The sequence below is a fragment of the Ischnura elegans genome, chromosome 1 (assembly GCF_921293095.1).
Source record: "Ischnura elegans chromosome 1, ioIscEleg1.1, whole genome shotgun sequence".
NCBI classification, from domain to species: Eukaryota; Metazoa; Arthropoda; class Insecta; order Odonata; family Coenagrionidae; genus Ischnura; species Ischnura elegans.
The window spans coordinates 94,178,760-94,184,759 of NC_060246.1; positions in this window are offsets into that span (position 1 = coordinate 94,178,760).

Genomic DNA, 6,000 nt, shown 5'->3' on the forward strand with positions numbered 1-6,000 from the left:
ATCCGCAATAACGTGCCGACCTATAAGGGGGATTTGATCGGTACAAGGAGCCTCTATTTTACTTTTCAAATTCTTGCCTGCAGATTATTTTGGTTTTGGTTTACGCCAAATGGTCAGTGAGAGAATGAAGATGCGTTGCCTGTCACAGACTCAGTCGAAGCAATAGGTCAAAAATGAAAGGAGCCGAAAGGGCATGGCAAAATTCTTCGCACCTAGGAGCATGTGGGAATCCCCCTCTACATTTTCGTCGAAAAGCCATATAAATTGGAGTTTAGGTAACTAAAATGGTCGCGTTACATATAATCAGTATATTCTGACCTCATTGTCAGTCAATTCAACTGAAATAAATTGAATTGCCATTTTGAAACCTCTCGGTCGTCATCATCCTTGCTATAGGCATATTACACCATCCACTGACGTAGTGCTTCAACTAAATGGTAAGTTTGGATGGGAAAGGTTACAACCCACTCCAGAATAAGCCAGAGCCGGTTTAATTGTGCTCCTTGAAGGTGTGGGGACCAGGTCCTTTACCTGCCACACTTTTTGATAAAGTATTAGTAGAGGGCAAGTGACGTCACTGCTTTGGTTACAACTTCCTCGTGCTTCTCAATTGTAACGTGGTAATGAGTCCTGGGGCTTGTATACGATTAGCGAATGGTAAAATCTGTAGTCGCTGTGCATATGGATACCAAGAAAAATAATTCAATAGTTCAGAGAAGTCAGAAATATTATGCCGCATTTTTACCCTCTGATTTCTGGCTTTTTCCATCTACCACAGCACCGTTGTCCTCGTCCTTTTTCTATTACATGTTCCTATCCCTTTCTTTCCTTGCCTGTGAATTTATTTGTATGTTTGCGCTTAAGGCGTCGTGTGAATGAATGAAGTAGTATATTATTTAATATGATGTATTTCATTTTGATGCATGCCTATTTTTCCCTCCCGAGCTCACTTACGTTTAAATTTCCCTCGTCAGGTGGTACCTTAATTTATTGAAGGAGTTGCTCAAATACAGATTTCTGCCTATTTACAGTGACGCAGTAACAAACATGAAATTTTGACATAAAAAATCAGAACAAAGAGTACAGGCATAAGATAGTAAAAAACAAAAATAGAAGACACGTGGAAAGGGAGGTAGAGAAGGAGGTTTATTTATTAGCCGGGGATTGGGACATGGCGAGTTTGACAAATGAGTTTAAGGGCAGAAAAAACGGATCAATATTGTCTGGTAATGAATTGATGATTGGATGAATGATGGAATGGATTGAATGATGGATTGAGTATACATGATGGATATACGTGTTTGACGAAGAGGGTACTTGCCATCCGCACAATACCAATCCTTACTCACCTCAAGGGGACACCGCATACGTCGACGATCTTTGTTTTTGGGTTGTCCGAAGACTAAAATCTGATTTGAAACCAGGACACTTCGATCAGCAAGCACTCTAATCCGCTATACCACCACGCACCCGATATTGTGCCGTTCTCTCCAGCATAATTTACCGTGAATAGTGAACTGCAGCTTGAATACAGTAGTCATGCTGGAATGTTTCATCTGTATCTACGAGGTACCGTGCAACCAACCACCAGAGTGTATGGCGCGGGGTGATTTCACACCAGGCATGCAGCACTCATCCTAGTCTCAATCAGGCACGCGCTCGCTTTCCGGACTATGGGCCAAATAACCAGGACAACGGCACGCGGTCAGACCAGAATCTAGGGAGGTTCTAAGGACACGATTATGCAACCATGCAAATAAAATTCTTAGTTAGTAATAGAAAACGAAAAGTCAGCGTAGTAACCGATTCATGCATTAACTACAACATGCCATGAAATAGATGTTTACCTAGTCCCAGACACTATATTTTTACTCTTTCCATCCAACGTAGTAACTGATTCATGCATGAGATACAACATGTTAAGAAATACATGTTTACCTAGTCCCAGTTACTTTTTTTTGCCCCTTTCCATTTTGTAATCGAGTTATATTTGATACCAATATAGCGGCAAAATGTGGGAGAACGACTCCCCGTCCTCTGGTGTCAATAGTCCCAGTTAGTGGAGAAACAAAGCAGAGCAAGAGAGATAGCGAATCCGACGTGGGAGGGGCAGAGGGGACGCCCCCGAGGACAGAGAGTTTTTTGCCGTCGATTCCTCGTGAGGCAGCTTCAATTTATGGATCCTTTTATTCCTGCACTCAAGATCTCTCCCATCACACCTCCTGCATCGCGCCCGCTCCGTCTTCTCCCCCAAGAAACTGTTCCCGCTCCATACAATCCCCTGCTCCCACTCGTCCCCGCAAGACTCCCAAGGTCCTTTGTCCTTCCACAGAGATATCCCTGTCCATTTCCATCCAAAATCTTCCCATTCTCTCCCTTCCTCCCTTCACCTCTCCCGCAATACTCTGGCTCAAATCCCACGTTTCGTGTATGAAATTGTTATAGGCTTGACTTGGTAGAAATGCGATATGTCCATGATAAAATATAAACTAAAAATGGTGATTTCCACACTTAAATATAAAACTCCACTACTGAACATGGTTTCGACATTCTATGTAATTTTCAAGGATAATGTCGAAACTATGCTGGGTAGTGAGTTTTATGTTAAATGTTAGGTAGTGGAGCTTAATATTAATGATAATTTCGTCACTATATCAAAAAACTCCATTATCGAACATGGTTTCGACATTCTATATCATTCTCAAGGTCCTTGAATAATGACATAGATTGTCGAAACCATATTAGGCTGTGGAGTTTTATATAAAATTTTGGAAATTACCATCTGTAGTTTATATTTCATCATGGACCTAACGTTTCATGCTTCCATGTTCCCGTTTCACATAAATTCTCGCACATTTTTTTCGTGATACCCAGAGAAGAGACTTTCAATGCCACACATAAAGTTTGCTTTTTGGACTTTAGTTATATTAGATCCGTATTCCGAGCTCGCAGTCTCTATTCTGACTAGATCCTCGCTGAATTTAGCGTAATAATCTCTAAATAAGCGTGTTCGGAAGAAGATGTATGCAAAATTTAAGTACGACATGTTAAAAAATAGTATGCGTTTTTACCATTGGAAAATTGTTTTTACGGAGATATTTTTGGCTTTCATTGGCTATAAATTTTATTTCCAATATCTCTGAATGAGCCCATTTTGCCTATGATTTTATAAGAATCGCTACGACATTCTCTGTGAGGGCTTAATTTTTAAGGCTGGTATTTTACTGAAAGTTTCAATTCAAAGGTTCCTTCGCGTAGATAAGATTTAAGTGTTTAAAACTAACATGCAATCAGATGTAGACAGCTTTCATTAAGTTTGAAAAATCAGAAAATGCCACTTTGAGGATATATATGTTCAGAAAACTAGGAGACATCTCCCAGGCAACACTAAGGGATGTTATTGGGTCGTTTTATGACGACGCTCAGCCTTTGTAGGTATTTAATGGGTTCATCCACGAGGAGTTTTCCTTTCCCCGTCAGAAACTCACGTTCACTTGAAGTTTTATTTTGGAATATGTGCAGAAGTGTCGTGTTGGATGTCCTAGCGTCATGCCACACTGATTTGGAATGCTCAATTTCGTGTTACCCAATGATTTATTTAGCGCTTAATTGAATTCCCACTACCTATTCCCGGAGTTGAACTTCGCAGTGGTTTCCAGCGTGAATATTTGCAAGGTGGGATTCTAATGATTTTTATTTCAGAGATACTTGTGTTTTAGCAAGACTACTAGTAATTTAGATTAAATATTTAACCACTTGATATGCTTACTCATGCATGAAGTTTACGTATGCTTTGATATTACAGAGACTAAATTACTTGTCAGTTCATCGGCCAAGTTCGGGGAATCGAAGAACCGCCTTGCCGCTATACCGCCATTCGAGATACCTAATCCAGGCCTTGATACGTCGACAAGCAACCCCATCCTTTCTCTAAAAATCTCCTGACATCTTATTTTTCTCTGTGTAAGCAGTCTTTTCAGATTAATTCAGGCCAGTAATGGATTTTAATCGTAATTCAACGGCATTTTAAACATATACAAGTTGTTTCCTTTCTTTCTTGCTTACTTCATGCGTGTTTTTGAAAAATTAATTGTTTGATCTCAGTAAAGGATGGCATTTATGCAAAAAAAATCGAATAAAGACATGCCTGGGAGTAATTTATAAGTATTTACACTAATTTTCAAGTCCCTATCTCAAAAATCCATTTTTGATATTTGTACGACTTTGTTTTATTTCGAACCTCGGTGCGGGGTACTGATTTGAACCTCCCAACAATATAGAAAAATCCCGAAACAATCACTTCCACTTTTTCTCGCCTACTTCAGGTCTTTCCAATTATTTTCCTCGCAGAATTAATCCTTCATCTCGCTCCTTCATCCCTTCTCACGCCATCTTTACGGAACAATACCCAATCCCTTCCGCTCCGCTTACCCTCCTGTTACCCCCCCCTGTATCGCAATATGCTCTCACTCGGGAACGGCAATTTCACCTTCACCGGTGTCCCCCTTTCACCACTGCGCTTACCCGGGGAGTGATCCCGAGACCATGAATTATGCACATTTGTACCAGCTTCGGTTAAAAGGAGAGACTGGGCGACAATCACTCCCTCCCCAAATAAATATTCCAGGCAACAAAGAAAAATTTTTATCATGCACGCGAGTAGGCAGAGAATGCTCTCTATGGATCACAATAAGTTTAGAACCGAATTCTCCCAAAAGAAAGCTTACTTTCCAAAGCCACTTTGTTGTTATCCAATTTCAATAAATCAGTGGATATGTTCAGTTAAAATCTTTTGCTAAATCCTCCCAAAAGATTCAGACCTGGAAAGCCTTAACACGAAAACCTGATTATATTTATTACCTGTAGTTTCAACTAACATTGAGGTTACATCAATCGATGAAAGATACAGTTTTCGGCGTAATTCTGTGGAAATCTTTGATATGTCATAATGAAAGAGCTTATCTACATCGACACTTCTTTATTTCAAACCAGGTTTCGGCTTATAATGCCATTTTATATAATGTCATATTCAAGGTAAATGCCATTATGTGCCAAGACCTGGGTCGCTTGAAATAAATAAGTGTGGTAATGGACGAGGTACTTTCATTTTTTTAATAGTTACATCAATTATTTTAGCTGAAGCTGGCAATTGTTTTGCTTGGTGATTTTTCTTATCCCATCTTCACACAAGCGCGTTTAAGGATGTGGAAGGGGATTGTCGAGGAATAAAGTCGACATCTCACTCCGGCCCCGAATCGTAAACTGCCTCCCATTTCTCTTGCGATTCCGTCTCCATCGCTTTTCCCGGTGCTCGGTGCTGAGGTGATGGCAATTGTTGAGGGAAGGGATACCGGAGGGGTTGCTGCCGCATGAGATGGGGAAGGCGAGGAGAGGGAGAGAGGGAATCGGAGGTTGAAGGGTCGAGGACCGAAGGAGATCGACGAGCAAGGATGGATGGACCTCAAGAGGTGTATCTGGGGATCCTCTCTGCCCTCGTAACAAGGTGAGGACATCGGGTATCTCAATTTTGCACTGCGAAATGTATTTAAAATATACCTCACCAAATTAGACCTCTATTTTAGTGCATCAGCTCACGATATTTATCATTCATGCACTAGCTATCGCCCATGCCAACATTACATCCTATATAACCGGGAAAGTTCTGGTTTTGATTTTACTTAATAAAATTAGTTCTTAATATAGTTTGGCTCTGTTTTTTGCAATATTTTGCGGAAATTAATTCTTAAGGCGGAAACCTAATAGAAAATAAGACTGACATAGGCATCAGGTCAACTAATTATTGAATATTTTGTGTTTATTTGCACAGTATTCCGCTGTTTTCCCTGAACTCTTCTTGAACTAAAAAATTGCGAAATCTCTTTAAATTGTATTCATCGGTATCACCTTTGCTAACTTCATTTTATAACCAATTAAATATACCATCTAACTATTGAAATATATTCAAGCATGTTCCACCACCACATAAACACATGTGCAAAT